This window comes from Schistocerca cancellata, chromosome 10 (assembly GCF_023864275.1).
Source record: "Schistocerca cancellata isolate TAMUIC-IGC-003103 chromosome 10, iqSchCanc2.1, whole genome shotgun sequence".
NCBI classification, from domain to species: domain Eukaryota; kingdom Metazoa; phylum Arthropoda; class Insecta; order Orthoptera; family Acrididae; genus Schistocerca; species Schistocerca cancellata.
The window spans coordinates 214,300,365-214,322,599 of NC_064635.1; the positions used below are offsets into that span (position 1 = coordinate 214,300,365).

The window sequence follows — 22,235 nt, forward strand, 5'->3', positions numbered from 1 at the left end:
GTTTTTGTGACCAGAGCCGCTCCTCCGTCGGCCCCACAACGCAGAGTGCAGCCCGGCAGGCACGGACGGTCACCCACCCAAGTGCTAGCCAAGCTCGACATCGCTTAACTTCGGTGAACCTGTGTTACCACTGCGGCAAGACCTTAGCACCTTTTCTCAACTCCAACCTAATTTTCTGCAGATAAGTGTTCCATTTTCTAGAACACTTCCTTCACCATTTCAACTCTTCATCTGAATTTTTTCTCATTTCTCCAGTTATCAATTAGCATACTCCTCCAATATCTGTATTGTACAACCGATTATGCTTCCGTTTTTGTAGAACATTAACCGTGCTGTAATCTAATAAGTTCCAAAACATGGCGCATAAACATGGGATTATTCCAGGCATCATACCTTGTGTTCTGTTGGTGATAGGAAGATATCGTCAAGTGTTTTGGATAGCCCTTGGACTAGAGGCCATTTGTATTCCCAACAGTAGGATCGTCTTGCTGGAGCTATCCTACAGTGCGAGGTGAAAGTAAGAATATTACACACTTCCTCCTTCTTAGGAAAATCGAGCAAATCAGTCGGGTATTTTAGCATTTGATGTGGTCTGCGGTGGGTCTTAAGTGGCTTATGGAGGCACCATTAGTTCATCGGCTGTTCTTTAGAAAAAAAAACCAAAAAACGCGTTTTTCCATTTATTTCGTACCAAGCGCGGATTCCTAGGCGGCTACGCGTAGCAAATGGCTTATATTTTTACGATAGATCCCGATTTCGAATGGCTATGAAAATTTCCTAGATGAATTTATCCGTTTCCGAGATGCGTTGGTTCAAAGGTATCCTACGTGTAAAATGAGAGGCGAAAATGTTGTTTACAAAGAGTCTTAGCACGGAGAAATATACTGTAAGGTGTCTACGTTACCATCAGAAGGGTTCTGGGAATCCCATGTTCTAATACTGAAACACGTGCAAAATTTTTGTGCACGTAAAATTCGGTCTGAGATGTTCGAGTAGTTTTTCACTATCTCAATTTCACATAAGTAAACTATCAAAATTTTACCGCCCCCTCGAGTACTTTTCATACGAGTGTCATGCACTGCTGTGGCACTGAAAAGAAGGGACCCAGGGAAATAATGTTCCTACCGGAGCACAAGAAAGGCAAATAGGTTTCTGTTTAAAAGGTGCCGAGGAAGGCAGCCGGTACCCTAATGTTCAGTCACTCTTTTAAACACCTTTTGTGTTGTCCGGGAGGAGTATTTTTCCGCTAGTAACGTACTCAGTTCCATTAGTCGAAAATTCTCGGCCCCAAAAGACCGTAGCTTATTCATGTTTTCAGCAGAAAAATGTGGTACAGTGTCGAAAGATTTCGAAAATCTTTCAGAGTATACTGATGTAACAGCTCCATATTATGAAACATATACAACATATCACTCGCCGAAAGTTCAGCACCTAAAGACTGGGAAGTTGCACAGGTCACATCAGGAAATAGGAGTACTCCGCTGAATTAGAGATCCATTTCACTGACGTCGATTTGCAGTAAGATTTTACAACACATATTGTGATCAACACTACGAATTATCTAGATGGAAATGCTCATTTGACACATATCACAGATTCCGAAAACATTGTTCTTTCTTGTGCAACACAACTAGCTCTTTATTCTCAAGAAGTAATGGCTGCTATCGACAGGTGAACTCAAATAGATTCCAAATTTCTAGATTTCCTGGTGGGTTTTGACACCGTTCCTCGCAGCCGACTTGTAATCAAACTGCGTGCCTACGGAATATCGTCTTAGTTGTGTTGTGTTGGAGTTGAGAAAAGGTGCTAAGGTCTAGCCTCAGTGGTAACACAGGTTCCCGTCATATCACCGAAGTTAAGCGATGTCGAGCTTGGCTAGCACTTGGATGGGTGACCGTCCCTGCCTGCCGGGCTGCACTCTGCCGTTGTGGGGCCGACGGAGGAGCGGCTCTGGTCACAAAAACTGACAGGCCCCTCCGTATTCTCGTCCAGTACCGCGTGAGGGTGACACGGCGTACGGTCTGTACGGTTGGGCCTTTCGAAGCCTGTTCGGACAGAGTTTGAGTTCGAGATGAGTCGAGAAACGGTTGGAAACAACAATTCGGTTGAGCACCGGGAGGTACGCCAATGAACAATAACGCCAGGAAAACCTGACAAAGGATCGGCACGACGTTGAGATCCTGGATTTACTTGAAATTTTGTACATCTTTAGTAGGGTGTTAAAACAACATAATGTGCCAGTAGTAAGGTGTACTACTCTGGCAATTCCGAGAAAATCGTGAGAGAAGTGTTACGCGTCTACTATGTAAGTGGTGTATCCATTCGTAGGCGTCGGTCACGGTAGTGAAATGATTAGCGTTCGAGCTTACTAACACGAACGTGTATGAGTCGACGGTTCGACTCCCGTTGAAACCTTCATTTTTGTAGTACAAGTGCGAATTCTGTGATATTTAAAAAATTTGCACTTACGTTATTAGTTGTTGCTACATGAGCAGCGTGTTACCGCTGAGCGCCGGCCGGAGAGTCCGAGCGGTTCTAGCCGCTACAGTCTGGCACCGCACGACCGCTACGGTCGCAGGTTCGAATCCTGCCTCGGGCATGGATGTGGGTGATGCCCTTAGATTAGTTAGGTTTAAGTAGTTCTAAGTTCTAGGCGACTGATGACCTCAGAGCCATTTGAACCATCTTACCGCTAAGGAAATTAATTGTCAAACTGGACCTGCCTCTTTGTCTGCATTTCGAAGCGTCGAGGTGCAAAGTAGTTCCGGGTACCTTACCAGTTTGCACGTATAAGGCATTTCGAAAATCACGACAGGCTTACATTTTCAGGAAAGTTCTTTTCGTTTCTTCATTTACTTGTCGCTAGCTATAAATATGTTTGTTGTAATAATTAAATTTGATTAGAGATAATAAGCAGCCAAATAACATGAAATACACTAAAACTTTATGCAAATGCACGTGGTTTTCTTAGTTATTTTATCTCTCAGATGCCATATAAATTAAATAATGTGACCAGTGATGAAAAAAAATATAGATTAAAAATGAAGGTTCGAGCGGGAGTCGAATCGCCGCCTTACACATGTGCGCCTTTTACGAAGCTCGAATGGTAAGCAATTTTTTTTTTTCTTTTTTAAAAACAAAATCTCATTTTGTTCGGTGGAGTTGTTCGGGGCGGACGTCCCGTGACACCCGTTCTTCTTCGTTGATCCTTTCTTTTTTTTTTCTTTTTCTTTTTTATTACGGCGGGCAGCCAACCCTCTGACGAACACGCGGAGCTACCGCGCCGGCTTCCACTCCAGCATGGAACATCTAGTTATCGTTATATCGCCTACATAATAGACTCGTGAAACTTCTCTTGCGATTTTGTCGGGCGTGCTAAAGTATTGCCCTTTACTACTTGCACATTATGTTGTACTAAAGGTGAACAAAGTTTGAAGTAAATCCGTGGTCCCAACGTCGCCACCTACGCTTGCAAGATATTGCAACAGACTGGGTGCCGCGACGGCTAACGTTCTTTTACGGCCCAGAGCAGAGCTGTGCGGTACGGCGGGCCCACACACCGCCACCCCCGCCGCCTGCAGCGGGGCGAGGCCACGCCCACTTCCGGCGCCACCCGCCCGCATCGTCAGCGGCCGCCTGACCCTCATCACGAAGTCCCTCCTCAGCCCACTGCCCCTCCGTAAGGGGAAGCGCAGTTGATTTCTGTCGACAGCCCGTGACCTCAGGGAAGGTCCCGAGCCATTCCGACCCGCTGCATAAGAGGACGACACCGTATCCCTCACACCATCGGCAGTCGCCTCGGGTAGCCTCTGAAGGGTTGAAACGTCCCTGACGGGTTTGTTATAGTCTGTAAACTGAAGAGCGAGCAGTGCTTTTGGTGGGGGAAGCGGCCTTTCCCAGAAGAACCCTGCCACTGGCCTACAGGGGCACCCAAAATCATTTGCCCGTTACCTGCCTAGCGGTGTAGATCAGCGAGCAGTGATACACGTCGTTCTCTTCGTGGGATCTTAATTGCCAGTGTCAGACAGGTAATTTTGTATGCTTACTGATATACTTCGGTATCCGGAAGTGATGGATAATCGCCCTGCATTGCAAGAAAATGTGCAGAATATGGAGAAGAGGAGGTATTTATGGAGTAACGAGCGTTCGATTGTCTGTGATGTTACAGCATCATGTGTTAAAGAGGCGGCACAAAAGAACTGTGGGCTAATATTACCAGTCCCAATCAGAGGGCTGCAAGTTATGCAAACGTCAGCCTCGCCACAACAGGACGCATAAGGAAGAAACGCGAAAATAAACCGCGTGGTTTACTGGAACCGCCACGAAGGAAAACTGATAATTTTGGGAGGAAACTCTTCGTTATAGGCAGTTTCACAAAATCGGTCATTCTACAAACGATAGAGGACTTTCACATAAACCAAAAAATAATGACGACATTATGGACATTGCTTACTGCCGTCAAAATAAAAAATCTGTTTTCTTTGGCAGAAAGATGTTTTACGTAAGACACAGCGTAAAATGGGATTTACCTGGAAATTTCTAGCTTTTAATAGAAACATAAAGTAAGAACAAGGCTTAAATTCTACAGATTGATTGCACCATACGGGGTTCGTTTTGCTAATAGCAGTAGAGGGTACATACATTCACATGAACAGGCATTCGGTTCTGTATTTGTAGCAGAATCCTGACTTTCTTTCCTACGTTAATATTACTTACTCTATAATATTGTGTTTCGGAAAAAGCTATCGTCTTTTGGATTCATTATGATCTTAACGCATTTGTCTAAAAATAAACGCTGCCAGGACGTATCTGTACACGGAGTCGACAAAGATTTAACACGCGCGCCGCTGCAGAACCGGTACTAACTTGTGAAACAGCCTGTATAAGCGCCTCGTGACGTAGCTGGGTACGCAGAGTGGGGACTCGCTCGCTCGCTCTTCAGTTTACCGACAGACTATACTCGGGTGACTAGTCGACGTTGCAAGTGACTGTTCCCTCCTGTCCGAGCGTTAGTTCCTCCATACTGACAAACGCTGTACTCGCCTCCTCCATTCACACTGCCGGCCCCACCTCTCGCGAGAACTCCGCTTCACACAGGGTGTTCGGGAAGCGCTCTGATCGGGTAGTGTATTCGTGAAGACCCTCCGTATGGTACGAGATCTTCGCAGACACACCAGCTGACCAGCCACCTACTGAACTTCGTTCTTCAATTGCGACGAGGGTCAGGCTTAGCTTCATCGTGACGACAGTTGTTATTTTAAGCTGAGCCGCATTCGATCTGGAAAGGAATGCTCGAGTGTGTGTGTGCAGTCCTGTGCATTTACGTTGAGTCCTTTCGGTGAGATGTCTGATTTTCAGCCTTAAACAGACTCGCTGTTTACAAACACGCATCGTAGGCTGTAAGAAAACTGTGGCCTCGTTGCTCTGTCGGAAGCAATGCTGCAGAGTGAAAAATCTAAACTGCCACGTAATGATGTAGCAAACTTGTCGTAATAGAACAAAAAAGTTTAGTAACCAGTTACGTTGTAGCCTGTAAGTATCTGTATGTAAATCTATAGTGTTTTTTGCCTGTACACAGTTGTGAAGTAAATAAATAATTTGCGTGTTTCTGTTACACGTGAGTCGTGCAAGAATGTCGCCCATTGCCTTCGTTGGACCTTACTTAGTTACTGTTACACAACCAAAGTATTATCGTGCCCTCCGATGTCGTCCTATAGAATTCAAACAAAATGGTGCAAATGGCTCTGAGCACTATGGGACTTAACTGCTTTGGTCTTCAGTCCCCTAGAACTTAGAACTACTTAAACCTAACTAACCCAAGGACATCACACACATCCATGCCCGAGGCAGGATTCGAACCTGCGACCGTAGCAGTCGCGCGGTTCCGTACTGAGCGCCTAGAACCGCTCGGCCACCACGGCCGGCAGAATTCAAACAAATTTAGCTACTACCTCTCCGTGATGTGTATTTTCCTGTTACTGTACAGAGGAGACCAGTTTTGTGTGCAGAATTTTGAACACCGTATTCCTCTTTATTCAGGTATTTCCCTTCGCTTTTTCCCTAAAGTCGCTAACTACTAACTCTGTTCGGAACACATTTCGCAGACTGCAACCACGTATACCATTTAACGTATCTGCGAAATAACATCGTTATTGCAGTTAAGGAAATGTGACGTCATAAACATCGTAAAGCAGCTTTTCTTAAAACGGAGTGCAAATTATCCTGACTACGGTCGTGCACTGTTTGCGAATTCCAGCAAACTTTAAACATAACTTCAAAGCATTTCTAAATTTTTTTCTCACTTGCAGAGTTAACGTCAATTACTTAACACATAATCTCAGTTGTAAAATAATCAGACGTTTGAAGCAACAAACAATAAAAAACCGCTCACAAACTTACAAGAATACTATGATATTCACAAAACGAAAGCACAAAAGAAAACCGTTTTAAGTGAACAACTAAGCGTGACAAACAACTCAGTAGTTACATTAACGGAGAAAATAGTAGAGCGGCGTCCCAACAGACGATTCTCGGCTGCTTCGTTCCCTGTAACTCGGAAACGAGAGCTGCAGTCATCCGAGCACACACCACACCTTGTCGGCTGGCAGGTCCACAGCCGCAGTCCCGCCTTGCCACTGCCTCAACGTGCGTCAAGTTAAAGGGCCTGCAGTATGCACACCTCACCATCACACTAAGCCATTAAGAAAATGCCGAAGGACTATCCATCGGCAGCAGTCGAGTTCGCAAGCAAGCCAAGAGACAACCAAGTGAACGAAAAGAGTTGCACCAGATAACCATTCACATACGTGTTAGGATAAATCAGCAGTTCTTGCCAGATCAGGAGTGAAGTCTTACACAGAATTGCAGAATAGCATTGCTTCGATGTCTTCCTTCAATCCGACCTGGTACTAATCCCAGACACTCGAGCAGTACTCAAGAAAAGGTCGCACCACGCTCTCCTCTACAGGTGAACAACTCTTTCCCAAAATTCTCCCAATACTCCAAAGTCTACTACTCGCCTTCCCTATCACAATTCTCACATGCTCCTTCCACGTCACATCGCTTTGCAACGTTACGCCCACATATTTAAATGACGTGACACTATCGAGCAGGACACTAGTAGTGCTGTATCCGAACATTGCAAGTTCGTTCTCCCTACTCATCCGCATTAACTTACACTTTTCCACATTTAAGGCTAGTCGCCATTCATCACACCAACTGGAAATTTCGCCTTAAGTCGTCTGGTATCTTGCTGCAGTCACTCAACTTGGACACCTTACCGGACACCACGGCATCACCAGCAGATTGCTGCCCACCGTGTGCGCCAACCCATTCAGACTGCTTGTCAGTCCTCGTACGATTTCCGCCGCGGAGGCCTGCGACACCGCTGCGTTTAGTGCAGTCGAGCTGAGTACGTAAACGTCGCCGTATCGCCATCGCTTGTCGGCACGTGAGTTGCTGCTGCAGTAGCGCAAGCCGGCCCAGGCCTGGCCAACGCGTGGCAGCTGGCGAAATCGGATGATTAGAAAGAGGAGGCGAAAGGTTTGGCCCCTGGGCTGGCCGGAATCTCGCGAAACACAAGTGCGCGCCAACCGCCGCAGCCGGTGTTTTGCGAACCTCTCCGACCTCCCGAATATGAACCGCCGGCCTGTAATTGCGAAAACGAGCCAACTGTGAAACAAAGGGAGCAACAAGAAAGTAAGTACAACGCGGCGGGGCTTTCTTGTCGCTGTGTGTGGCAGCCGCGGAAAGCACCCAGTGGCGTAGTGCCGCCCTGTCCGATTCCTTTGTTTGTGATCGGAGCTGAGATATCCGGGGAAGATCGTAGACACGGCCCCGTTCCAGTGCGAAATCCTGCCCACAACTTCGCTGCTACGCTCGTTCCGAACCCAATATTTCTCAAAACATTGTGCCTGCAAGTTGAGTTCCCTCAACTTCAGTTATGTCGTATCATAAAGATAAGAAAAATTCCGTCTTTTGTAATTGAAATTTGTTCTCGAGTACTACACATTTCATGAAAGAAGGCGGTTCATTAATTATAAGTGTATTTTCTGAATAAAGATTGTGTGATATATTAGCCCATAAACTTAAACGCTGTCCACTTCATTTCATTGTCTGGCTAGAACATTATGATTCAAGAGTTCTATGAGAAGCACTCAAGTATACACAGTAAGCCTCATGGAAATTCAACTGCAATCAAATGACATCTCAGTTCAATGACGCTGGTATGCAGTTACCTAACTGTATTTATCTTTTCACGGTTCTCATTCGCTATACCTGGCTGTATCATGTTTTCACGCTTCACATTCGCTACATCTGGCTGTAGTTACAGCGTGTAAGTTCAAGATTTACTGTTTTTTTTTTTCATAGTAATGTAACACTAAATCTGTATTTAAGTGTTCCCTCTCTCTCTCTTTCTCTAACACTCATTCACAGATCGGGTTAAATAATGAACAGTGGGCTTTTAGATTAGGTTATGACTGGTGGCTGTGATAGGATTGCTGGCGCTGGTAATCGTGACCCTTACCGCGCAAACTAGTTTACATTTGTGACCTCCAGTTTTGTTTTGAAATCCTGTACAGTTATTAATGGCCTACTTTTTTTTAATATTTCTAAATCCAAAGGCCTTTATCCAAGGAGACATCTACATACAATGTGTAGTCATCAGTACTCATTTCCTCTCTGTGGTTTTCTAATTGTAACAGAAGCAGGCGTTTCATAACAACGATTACGCGGACGCGCTTGTATCACTGCAAATTTCTTATCCTCCCGTTCCAAATAGGATTGAAGGGAGTGCGATTTGTGAAATGAAGAAGAAGACGTGACTCATCTAGTGTTTTCCTGTGCCTGTTATGAGATACAACCGTAAAACCGAGAAAGTGAAGCAAAGCCTGCGATTTACTAGCAGAACACTGAGGAGATGCAACGGTGTACTGCGGAGACTGCCTGCCCGTCCTCTTGCGGACTGCTGGTGCGCGGTGTGGGGTCGGACTGGCGGCGGACATCGGAAACGTTCAAACGAGACCAGCTCGTTCTGTATTATCCTGAAAGAAACCGCGCATATGGTACGCGAGTTGAGGTGGCAGTCATTAAAACAGAGGCGTTATTCGTTGCAGTAGGATCGCCTCAAGAAATTTCGGTCAGCAGTTTTCTCCTCCGGATGGCGCCCACCTACACATGGAGAAACGATAATCCTAATGAAATAAGAGAAATCAGAGCTCGCGTGGTAAGTTTTATATGTTCGTTTTCCCCGCGCGGTTTTCGGGAGTGAAGCGGCAGAGAAATAGCTTGGAGGTGGGTCGATGAACCCATAGCCGGCCACGTAATTGTGAATTGCGGAGTAATCATGTAAACGAGGACATACCAGAATAACCATCGAAAATGATACTGTGTACGTTGTGATGGGTGACTGTATGGCGATGGCGAAAGGCCAACAAAGAAAATAAAACTTGACCAGGAGCGCATTGAGGGTTCCCTACGAACTTAATTAAGAATGTTTACAGACGGTTCATCCAACCCGAGAATTGAAAAACTCGACGATTTTTGCCTGTTATCGACATTGGTACTGGCAAGATATCCGTGTCAGGAATTGCAAGACTTTCGAGAATGTTTTAATTCACATACTTTAAACATACACTGAAAAGTGCGAGTGAAGAATTGTAATAAATGTGGGCGAGAGAACTCCAAAAACCGCTCATCTGGAGTATGGAGACCGAGTTAACACATGTTCGGGACGAGACACATCAACGAGCAACTTTGGAAATCGCCACTGAAGATGCTTAATAACTAACCGAAATTGAATGCCTCACAAATACTTCCACGAATGTTACTTTTATCTTTGAAATCGGATAACAAATGACAAAATAATCAATTTTTGTATGATATGATTTGAAAGTAACTACTTTGTGATTTTTTTCCTTTACTTGTGCTATGAAAGCTAGCTTCCTACCGAATTTCATAATTCAAGATCTCAGTCCGGAACCGCGCGACTGCTACGGTCGCAGACTCGAATCCTGCCTCGGCCATGGATGTGTGTGATGTCCTTACGTTAGTTAGGTTTAAGTAGTTCTAAGTTCTAGGGGACTGATGACCACAGATGTTGAGTCCCATAGTGCTCAGAGCCATTTGAACCATTTGAACCAATTCAAGATCAACGGAAGGTACCCCACAGGTTTTAATGAATGTGTATGTGAATATCAAAATATGCGATATTGACTGTACTGACTTACAAACTTAACTGTTTTACACCGCCGAGGGGCGATAGATCTTAGTATGTGATAAAAATTTCGACTTGACACGTGTGCCAGATTCTAAGTCTAAGCAGACGGACTGGCAGACACACAGACGGTCTGACAACAAGTGACAAATATCTTTTTTCGTGTTTACGAGGGTTGGAACTTGTAATAGTGGCAACTATTTATTTACGGCTCGTACAAAATAGACACGTGTTTCGAAGTCTTACCGACCTTCAAAGTAGTCACCAGCATTGTCAAAAAGCCGTTGCCAGGTAGGATACTCTTAGCATTGCCAGTTCTGTTGACAGTTGGAGCGGCGCGGTCTGATGCCCGACGAATTTGTAGCAGTTCTCAAGCGAATGCCGTGAAGCGATTCCTTCGGTTTAGAAATCGAGTTGAACTCACGAGGGTTGAAGTCAGGGGCGTGCAGTAGGTCAGTAGGTGGTATAGCACGTAAGCAGTCCCATGAGTCAAAGAAATCAGTAACAGCTTGCACTGTACGGGCTTGAGCATTGTCCTGCAAAATGATGGTAAGGTCCTGTGGAAAGTGTCATCACTTCTGTCTCTATGCTGTTCATTTTTGGAACAGGATCTACGTCCAGCTTACAGACAGAAGTGGTGACACTTTCTGCAGAGCCTTACCATCATTTTGCAGGACACTGCTCAAGCACGTAAGGTCCTGTGGAAAGTGTCATCACTTCTGTCTCTATGCTGTTCATTTTTGGAACAGGATCTACGTCCAGCTTACAGACAGAAGTGGTGACACTTTCTGCAGAGCCTTACCATCATTTTGCAGGACACTGTTCAAGCACGTACAGTGGAAGCTGTTAATGTTACGTTTGACTGATGGGGCTGCTAAGTTCTATACCACCTACTGACCTACTGCTCTCCCCTGACTTAAGCCCTCGTGAATTCAACTCGATTTCTAAACTGAAGGAAACGCTTCACGGCATTCGCTTGAGAACTGCTACAAATTCGTCGGGCAACAGACCGCGCAGCTCCAACTGTCAACACAACTAAGAGTATCGTACCTGGCAACGGCTTATACACAATGCTGTTGACTACTTTGAAGGTCGGTAAAACTTCGAAACACGTGTCTATTTTGTACGGGCCGTAAATAAATAGTTGCCGCTATTAAATTTTCAACTGTCGTAGGTATATTTTCGGATTTTTTTCCTTTAGTTGTGCTTTGAAACCTCGCTTCTCGAGAAATTGTATGATTCTAGGCCAAAGGGAAGTACGCTATAGATCGTGTCGAGTGAGTCTGCGAGTATCAAAATATGTGTAAGAAGAGGCCGTCTCTTTTGACTGCACTGACTTTGAAGCTTCAGTTTGGCATACAGCCGAGGGACCGAAACCCTAGAGTATGACAAAAATTTCAACTTGGTACACGTATCCATTCCTGAGAAAAAGGGTTTTGTTTGTCAGTGGGCCAGACCGACGGGCCTCGTCTCTGTGACCTCGTTGTCGACGGGACGTCAAACACCGATCTCCTCCTCGACTCCAGAAAAGACGTGATAAGGCTGCACCGTGAAATAAGACCCTTGTGATCATAAAAGCGTTCACTTTTTACCGAGTGAGGCACAGAAACCCAAAGAAGGAAAAGGAATCTGCCGAGCGCTTGCGGTAAAGCCTACGCCGCACAGTAACCGCGCTGTTTGAGCGCACACTCCTCCTGTGAGACGCCTGCGAGAAGTGGATGGACGGCTGTGCGACAGAGGTGCGAACGCGGGGGGCACACACGCCGACTTGGGCCCGCCGCCAAGTTGCGCCACGCACACGCACGCACCTCCTGGCGACGCGGACTTCAAAGAGGCCGCCGGCGGCGCCTCGCGGCCCTGTTTGCGCCGCCTATTCATAGCCGGGCCGCCGCTGCACGCACTGCCCATGCCCGCCTGCCAACGACAGGTCCGCTCGCTGCACGGTGGGCGCTAGAGATGGGGGATCCGCTCTTGAACTCATTCATAGAGTTGAATCTTTCAAAGGAGTGAACAATCAGTGATTCAGAAAAAAAGAACGGTAGCTCCAAACGTTTCCCACAGCAGAGAGAGACATTGCCCTTTAAACTTGGTTTATTCCAGTACTATACCTGTATTTTGATCTTATTTGATCCTATTTTAAAGTAACACAGATAGTGAGTAAGATTTTGTATTGTTTATTGAAATTTCCACGATACGACAAAGTTTTTGATTATTGATTTATTTTGCACTATCGTGGTTTTTTGGGTGATCGGAAAATGTTGTAACTTGAGATTTACATTAACAATATATTTGGCTATAATGTATTAAAATTTCATTAACCTCATACAAATACATCGCAAGCCATATATTTTTAAAGTGAACGTTTCCTTCCGAAGACGCCTAAAATCGCAAAATCCGTACCAGAATAAGAAAAAAATATATAAATTTGACTGTAAAACGAAGGTGCTGTATATAGCCTTACGCAGAATAAAACAAGGAAAATATTGGTGTATCACATTTTGCGATACGTTTATCGGTTCGCCCGTAATTAAAGCGTAAATTCGAGTGTCCATAATAAAAATCCTATGGGACTTAACTTCTAAGGTCAACAGTCCCCTATAACTTAGAACTACTTAAACCTAACATAAGGACATCACACACAGCCATCCCACGGCAGGATTCGAACCTGCGACCGTAGCGGTAGCGCGGTTCCAGACTGTAGCGCCTAGAACCGCTCGGCCACTCCGGTCGGCTGTGGGGTTTTAATTTGAAGCCACGGCATATGTGAGTGGTCATAGTTGTACTACTGACGAGCGATTAGTAGAAGGTTTACCAGTGCACGAACAACGCACAGGGCAGATAATGAGATAGATTACGGGAGCATTCCAGGAAAACCCACCGAAGTGGCGCAGTTATTAGCTCACTGGACGCGCACCGGATGGTTCACTTCGCCGTCCGGCCATCCTGATTTAGGTTTTCCGTGATTTCCCTAAAACGCGTCAGGCAAATGACTGGAAAGGGCACGGCCGACTTCCTTCTCCGTCGTTCCCTAATCCGAGCTCTTGCCTCGTCTCTGTGACCTCGTTGTCGACGGGAAGTCAAACACCGATCTCCTCCTCGACTCCAGAAAAGACGTGATAAGGCTGCACCGTGAAATAAGACCCTTGTGGATTTGGCACTGTTCAACACAGGCGGCGGATTGGAAGGAAGAAGACAGAAGAAGAAACGTGTGTCTGCTGCGACTGAATAGCCTCCTATCAAGTCCAAATGTAAACGTACTCCGGAACTCGACGTAACGAGAACAACAATTCGAGATCAGTGAAAAAATACCTCAAGGTCAGACCTTTTCGATCGACGTTCGTAAGCGACTTACTGGTTACAGACAGCAATGTGTGCGTTTTAGCAGGCAATGCTTTCTTAACTGAGTTTCCAAATGAAGTGAACCCTGCCAAGGTTACGTTTTCAAGTGGACGTGCCATTTATCGCAACTCACGTCCCAGAAATACTGTCGTTTGAGCCAAAGAGAATCCTCATTACACAGTCGGAAAGAAATCGGCCTCACGTAACGATACGGGCAGCGATGACATCACAACACCTTCTTCGACGGTACGTTTTTTGAAGGGGCTGTGAATATTGCAAATTATTCACACCTGTTACAAACACGGTTAATACCTCAGTTGGACGAAAGGGGCCTCACAGAAAACATACGATTACAGCAACACGGAGCGCGCCGTCACCACGCGAGTTCCTAAAGGAGCACTTTCCAGATCGGCGGAGAGGTCGTGGTTCGTCAGCACCACGAGATACCGCCAAACAGGTCCGGACCTCACCACACCTGACAACTCGTTACGGGGAGTCATTCACGCGCCATATACCTGCACGTTGCTGTGCTACAGACGAAGAACTTGGCAGCGCTGTTGAGGATGGATTTCGCACTGTAACACCGGACATACTCGAAAATACCGGGTGATCAAAAAGTCAGTATAAATTTGAAAACTTAATAAACGACGGAATAATGTAGATAGAGAGGTAAAAATTGACACACGTGCTTGGAATGGCATGGGGTTTTATGAGAACGCAAAAAAAGAAACCATGTTGCTAGACGCGTGAAAGATGTCTCGAGCGCGTCGTTTGGTGATGATCGTGTGCTCAGCCGCCACTTTCGTCGTGCGTGGCCTCCCGGGTCCCCAGACCTCAGTCCGTGCGATTTTTGGCTTTGGGGTTACCTGAAGTCGCAAGTGTATCGTGATCGATCGTCATCTCTAGGGATGCTGAAAGACAACATCCGACGCCAATGCCTCACCGTAACTCCGGACATGCTTTACAGTCCTGTTAACAACCTTATTCCTCGACTACAGGTATTGTTGAGGAATGATGGTGGACATATTGAGCATTTCCTGTAAAGAACATCATCTTCGCTTGTCTTGCTTTGTTATGCTAATTATTGCTATTCTCATCATATGAAGCGGCATGTGTCGGACGTTTTTTGAACGTTTGTATTTTTTTGGTTCTAATGAAACCCCATGTCATTCCAAGGATGTGTGTCAATTTGTACCTCTCTATCTACATTATTCCGTGATTTATTCAGTTTTCAAATTTATACTGATTTTTTGATCACCCGGTATGTCAAGAAGAACACGGACGCTACGGACGTACATCACAGTTTTATGGGAAACGTACCGATATACTGTACACTCAATACCTAAGTTAGTACTTGTGCTACAACGAATGAATGAAATTAGTTTTCGATACTCGGGGTACGGGAACTTGTCGTTCATTCTGTGTGTAGACAACGAGACTAGTCTAGTGACACTTTGCTGGGGCGCCCTCGACGGTATCAAATGGTTCAAATGGCTCTGACCACTATGGGACTTAACTTCTAAGGTCATCAGTCCCCTAGAACTTAGAACTACTTAAACCTAACCTAACCTAAGGACATCACACACATGCATGCCCGAGGCAGGATTCGAACCTGCGACCACAGCGGTCGCGCTGTTCCAGACTGTAGCGCCTAGAACCGCTCGGCCACCCAGGCCGGTGAAGCCCTGGAATATCGATCTCCTGTGTGCTACTTGACACAGTGGCGACAATTACGTACAGAGGCGCAAAGTTGCGGAGCGCTGAGAAGTGGAACGACGACGTGACGTCGGCAGTAGGGAAGGCGAGTGCTCGACTCAGGCTCATTGGGAGAGTTCCAGGAAAGTGTTGCTCGCCTGTACGAGTGGCAGGGCGCAGAACACCTCTGGGAACTATTCTCGAGTACTTCCCGCGAGATCGAGATCTCGGCCGGGTCCGGTCAAAGGAAAACGCCGAAGCAATTCAGGGGCGTGCTGCTAGATTTGTTACAGGCCGGGTCCACGCGAGTAATGCGGAGATCCTTCGTATTCTCAAATGGGAATCCCGCTATAGAAGTCTACATTCTTTTCGCCAAACGCTATTCGGAAAATTTAGAGATTCTGTTGCCGACAACGTACATCTCACGTACGGACCGCGAAGACGAAGGAAGAGAAATTAACCCTTGTACTGTAGCATACAGAGTATCGTTTTTCCCCTCGCTCCATTTGCGAGTAGAACGGGAGTGCGAACGACTGGTGGTGGTAGAAGATACCCTCCGCTGTGCACCTTACGGTCGCTTGCAGAGCATGCGGTTGGACAAAAATATGTGAACACCGCCAGAAGGGCGTGCCTGAACACAAACGCAGTGTGCTCAGTACGTTGCAAGCTCCGGAACAGTTTTCTGTGTACTTGAGACAGCACTGATATCCGAGGCAACAGAATTCGAACGTGGGCAAATTGTTGGTGCTCCGATGGTGAGTATTGCCATAACCGAGGTAGCCAAAGCGTTCGGTGTTTCGGGAGGCACCGTATCGAAAATTTTTACCGCATACCGGACAAGAGGAAGAACACCATCCGCTAAGTCACAAAGCGGACGAAAGTGTGTGTCGAGTGTGATGCAAATGCCCGTAACAGGGGACCGTGGTGCTGGAGCATCACTCGGTCGAAAAAAAATGGCTCTGAGCACTATGGGTCTTAACATCTATGGTCATCAGTCCCCTAGAACTTAGAACTACTTAAACCTAACTAACCTAAGGACAGCACACAACACCCAGCCATCACGAGGGAGAGAAAATCCCTGACCCCGCCGGGAATCGAACCCGGGAACCCGGGCGTGGGAAGCGAGAACGCTACCGCACGACCACGAGATGCGGGCATCACTCGGTCGGACAAGCCTTGTTTCACACTGGCCGACTTTACAGTCCGAGAGTGAAAAACGGAGGGTACTTTACGGGTCCCACGGTTACTCTCCATTCTTCGACTACTGCCGAGAACTGTGCGACCGTCGTGGCTGCCGAGGCCCGCCACCTGGTCGCGCAGGACTGGTCTTGTCAGCTCGGGGGACGTGTCTGTCGAGCGAACCTCGGTATGACTGAGCCTGTGTGGCTTGCGTCAGAGACAACAGTGTGTCATCGCTACCCACCCCCATCACCGTTACGTCAACTTACCGCTGTTCTTGAGAAATAATGGTACAAGATTCCGATAGAAAACAATACACCAACTGTATTTAATCATTCCGCTTGCACAGAAAGCTGTTTTGAATGCCAACGCTTTTCCTACACCATATTAGGTGTGGTAACGTGTAGTGATTTTGGTGCTTCTTATTTCTGTCCATCCACTGCGTGTGAATATAAATGTAGATAAGGAAATTGTATGTACTTACGCCATTTCACACAAAGAAGAGTTTTAGTGTTTAAAAAGCTTCTACAGCGCGTAATTTATTTGCTTATGACGTCATTGCGCCTACTGCCACCAACTCTTTGATTAAGGTTAAAGGAACATAGGAATGAGAGGTGTTTGTTATACATTATCGACCTGCAAAAGCCGTAGACCTAAAAGATTAAAAATTTCTTTTTACATGTTCATCAAACAAAACTTAGAAGTAAGCTAGACGTCAACTGTCAACGCAGCCCCAAAAATTTTTCAAAATATTCCCTTCATTTTGTAGCGGCACCTCTCAGCTAGCTCTTGTATTTTTGATAATAGGTGAGAGACAGGGAGAGAGAAAAGGTGCCGAGTTCGCAGTTGACACCGTGTAAGGCATGTTTTTTACTTATTGACACTAAACGTTTAGTTAGTGAGAGTACATTCAAAAAAGTTTATCCTTATAAGTTTCGTAACCTGATAATTTATAACAGACGCCTCATATTCCTACTCTCTTCCAATCTTGCTTATACAGCTGATGACGGCAATAATCTAAACGACCTCAAACGCTGTCCAGTCACATTAATGTCACCACATGTCACAAATCTGAATATTCAACTCTCGCTGCGCCGACCGGCAAGTAATTGTCACGTTTCCGAAATAGCTGCCATTTTGTTTTTTCAGAGCATTGTTCAAAGGCCCAAAGTGATTTTGTGGGGGGCAGTCAGATGAAATCCGAACACCCGCCACACCGGGACCACGGAATGTTCCGTTCAAAAGTAATCACCACACGCGTTAAGACATTTATACCACTGGGAGAGGAGACGATAAACTCCTCTTTCGTAGAACGCGGATCCACAACGGCACCCACCCTTCTTCCACTTCTGCGTCCGACTGATACCACGTCGGCGCACGTCTTTCTTCAGGTCGCCAAAGATGTGAAAACCAGACGGCGAAGGCCGTGGGCTGTGCGGAGTACGCCGAGTGTTTCCCAACCGACTCGCTGGTCCGGTTGGCCGTACGGAGGAGGGCGTTATCGTGCAGCTGACGATTCCGTGGGACAGCCTGAGGGTAAAGGGCAAAGCCATTCTCCGCCGCCAAAGGAGTCCCAACTTGGGGGACCTTTCCCTTCGGGCGCAGGAGCCCTCAGCTCGTCGAGTTGCTCGAGCACGGAACCACAACGAGTCGGCAGCGCTGTGAAGACACTGTGCACAAACTGCCACGCGCCACGAGTCATGACAGCCGGGAACGATGTCAGACGGAATCATCTCGATGCACGGTAACGGCCGCCCTCACACTACGGTACAGCGATTTGGTCGGGTGGCGCTGCAACATCCTCTGTACAGCCCGCGTCTTTTGCCGGGTGGTTTTCACATCTCTGGCGAGCTGGAGAGAGACGTGCGTGGACGTCGGTTTCAGTCGGACGGGGAAGTGCAGAGCAGAGAGCAGGCGCAGTCGTGGATGCGCCGGCGGAGACAGGAGCTGGTCGTCTGGTCGTGGATTGCGTTGCATCGCGAAAACTAGAATGTGCCACATTGCGCACATCTTGACAAGAGCCGCAGGCACCATTTTTAACTTTTTATGATACATAAGACATGGTATTTCACTGAGCGGGGTGGCGCAGTGGTTAGACACTGGACTCGCATTCGGGAGGACGACGGTTCAATCCCGCGTCCGGCCTTCCTGATTTAGGTTTTCCGTGATTTCCCTAAATCGCTCCAGGCAAATGCCGGGATGGTTCCTCTGAAAGAGCACGGCCGACTCCTTCCCAATCCTTCCCTAATCCGATGAGACCGATGACCACGCTGTCTGGTCTCCTTCCCCAAAACCAACCAACCAACCAACATGGTATTTCATACCCAATGTATGTATGATAAAGTGTGAACACCCATTTTGGTAAAAGCTACGCTTTATGAAAAATAAAATTATCTTTCCCCATCTTTTCGGACCTCCCCACGGTTTCGTGCCACCCCAATATCGCGTGTTTTGTTTATTCACGCATCCAGATAAATGAAGACGTTCCTCGTTACCGTAGAATCCGATGGCGCCAGGGGGCAGGTTTTCGATCAAAGTCTCACAAGGCGTTTTTCCTGAATGGAAAGAAGCGTGTGCACGAGTTCCAGTTTGCACGGATGAAATTCCCAGTCTTAATGAAGCCTTTCCCTCGCGGTGCGGTCAGAAACTGCAAAAAGCAGATGCACGTTTCCGTGCAGATCGTTCGGGGGAATTCAGTATGACCGGCCTCGAAGGTCCTGCTTTCTTTTTGTGCACAGTACCGATGTCTACAGCGTCTCCACCCACAAAACAATCGATTTTCGCTCAGAAACAACAGCTTCGGGCTCGACGTCGAACTGTTTACCGAATGCCTTTTCGAAGCGCTCGACCCCACCGAACAGCGAGTAACGGCCGCTATGTGGCGCGCGTTTTAATGTTTCGCGTGAGTACGACGTTATCTGAAATAAGTAAGAGGAATGTGTTTCCCTCCGGGGGTGGATCGATACTGAAAGGATAAAGTGCCCGTTCCGCGAGAAGATGCCTGCGCATCGGCTTGTTTTGAAGGACGCCGTTGCTAGGCTACGAGCAGCGGGCTGCGGGCGCAGCGATTGCGGCGACGCCCGCCGGTCGGCAGACTTCAAAGCGGCGCCGCGCCGCGCCACGCCCACCACGCCCTGCACAGCTCGCCCAGCTTCGCTCCAGCGGGCCGCGGAATGGCTCGGTGAAGTGCGCAGCGTGCAGCACGCACTGGCCTAGCTTGTCGCAGCAGTCGCAGTTATCGTCCCAGATTTGACCGCTTCCTTCCTGCTGCTCCACCGCGCCGTGCCCTCCCTGGCATTCGCTGTTCCGTAAAAAGAGGACGCGTTCTCACATCCGATACGGTAAAGCCTGTTAGCACTCTAGTTGCAGCGACACGGCTGCGCGATACATCATCAGGGTGTATACGGCCCGGGACACCCGGGAATTCCGGGAAAAACCCGGGAATTTTTTCATCCGGGACAAATCCGGGAAAAACCCGGGAATTTTTTAGAATTCCGGGATTTTTCGTTGTTTTAGATTTCAGTTAAAGTTTTGTAGGTGTGACGTGTAAGATCTGATACGCTGACAAAGAACTTTAGTCCACTACTGCTAAATAATATTGCACCAATGAAACACAAATCACAGAATAACACCAAAATAAAAGTTTAGTTGCATAGAAAATGGGTAAATAGTGTCAAAGGATTTAGGTCGAAGATTATGCAGTACGTCCGTAACAACTAACACGCATTCGATGTGTGTGACGTCACAATTGTTTACATTTCTAACAGATCACCAGAAATTATTACGAATAGTGGCTTGAGATGCGTTACTTTCGAAGTAAATTTCCACGCAAGATGATTTATGTTACGTGTGAGAATGTGCAGTGCATTTCTTAAATCACAGGGCGTTATAACTCTCATTCAAAACGTAACACTTTGAGGACCAGCCATTTGAAAAATGTCGGGCCCAGAAGATAAAGTCATTTATGCCACTATTTAAAATTTTACCGGCACATTTGTATTTGATATGACTTCACGTGTAACACACGCTAAAAAAAGACCGAGCTTCAAGTTAGTTTTCATATTTAATGTTGTTCTTTCATAGATAAAAAATTATGCAATCGATGGCAAAAAGTTCCATTGACCTTCACAGAATGTGCATAATGTGTTACTGAGCAATGTCACAAGTGTCTTCATGCCAGAACACCTCGACTTTTCTACGCAACTGATAATCATTTTGGCACGATTTTAATTGCCAAATTAGAGCCTGTTAGTAGGCCTACGGACTTCCTATCATTGTAGGACTAATAACAGTGGATGCCAACAGAGGATGCAATTCTCGTTCGTACATACACATCTGCTTACGAGTTAACCGGTGTAGAAACGCACTTTGCTGATTTGAGCGAGCTCGGCCTACCTTCGTAACGTACGCGCCGCGGCCTGTCTTTCTCGTAGGCCTCGTGCTCTGAATAACGGCCGTCATTCGCTAGCGAGGTCACGTGACATGAGCTATGACTGGCTGACAAAAGTGCATCGCTCAACGCAATCTCTATTTTAGAGTTTCGGAAGCTACCGTGCTGTAATTTGTGGAATTTGTGTAAATACTTTAGCAATACGAAAATAAACTCTGTGCATATTGTCTCGCATCAAACAACTTTCCAAACGCATTGTTTTCCTGGATTTCGTTTCCTAAAGTGCTGGGACGTCCTCCGCCGGTATAAGACCTTTAAGATTCAAAGGACTGATAGGTTTTACAGCTCCAAGGGAAAGTATACTGTTACTTAACACGGATGTATTTTCACCCGCTTTATACGTAATTTCATCCGGGAGAAATTGTGTTTTTAACCGGGAAATCCGGGAAAAATCCGGGAATTCTTTTTCTTGTCCACGTAGACACCCTGATCATACAACTTTAAAGTTGTCGGGATTATGTCTCTATTTGCGTGGCCATCTTACGCACTAGCCGTTATACGGGACGTCCCATTTAGGCCGTCCCAAATAATTTCTTTTTCTGAAGAAACATAACAAACTGGACAGGTTTGGGCAGGTGCGGGTAGGACTACTGCACTGAGAGTTCCGTACCAACTTTTAACTCTGTACACAGACCAGTGTTTGCCGAACTGGGGGATAAAATGAAATTTCCTGAAAGATGGTTCGATTCTGTTTCATTGAAGAATACATTCTAATTTCTGCCAGTTCAGAAGTAAGGAAAGCAGCAGCCGAGTGATTTCGGGCGTTAACTGTACCGAACACTTTTCAACTTGATTCATTTCAAATGCGGTTGCAGTGTGCGGGTGAAGAAAGTGCCTCAGTGGAGAGGAGTAGTGCAGGGGAAGCTTGTTTTGTAACAAGTGGTCACCCTCACTGCGGGTAGTCAGTTGCGGCAGCACTGGCGGTGCACCACCAGTTCCTTCGTCATTTAGTCTGATACACACACACAAATAAATTAAATATGTTTCGTGTTTCATCGTCATTTTAAAAATAAAAGTGTTCCAACGAAAGTCTCTCATTCTACAGATTAATTAGGTGCTGAAGTCGTTGAAAATGTGGGGGAGGGGAGCAACAGATGGCAGGGAGGGGGGAGGGGGGGTACTAGGTAATGTCTGACTGCACTGAGGGGTAATGGTCCAAAATATGATATAGATAGTTGATCCATCCTGGGAATCAAAGATCTCGGCGAATTTGCCTCGCAAGATATCAGTCTTGATTCAAAGATTACAGAGGCGGTTTTAATTTCAGGTATGGAACCCGATAACAATTGACAAAAGAAAGTTCGCAGGTTCGAATCCTGCCTCGGGCATGGGTGTCTGTGATGTCCTTAGGTTAGT

The 22,235-nt window shown here is 46.5% G+C and overlaps 1 protein-coding gene and 1 non-coding gene across 2 annotated transcripts in view; one reads left to right on the forward strand and one right to left on the reverse strand.

Annotated features, from left to right (window-relative positions):
• Window positions 1-22,235, forward strand: part of LOC126106274 (activating transcription factor 3) — a 609,251-nt gene that overhangs the window by 476,931 nt on the left and 110,085 nt on the right. The gene's annotated exons all lie outside the window — the stretch shown is intronic.
• Window positions 15,147-15,230, reverse strand: Trnas-gga (transfer RNA serine (anticodon GGA)). The gene is given in 2 exon segments: window positions 15,147-15,181; window positions 15,191-15,230. It is a non-coding gene; the product is annotated as a tRNA-Ser (tRNA).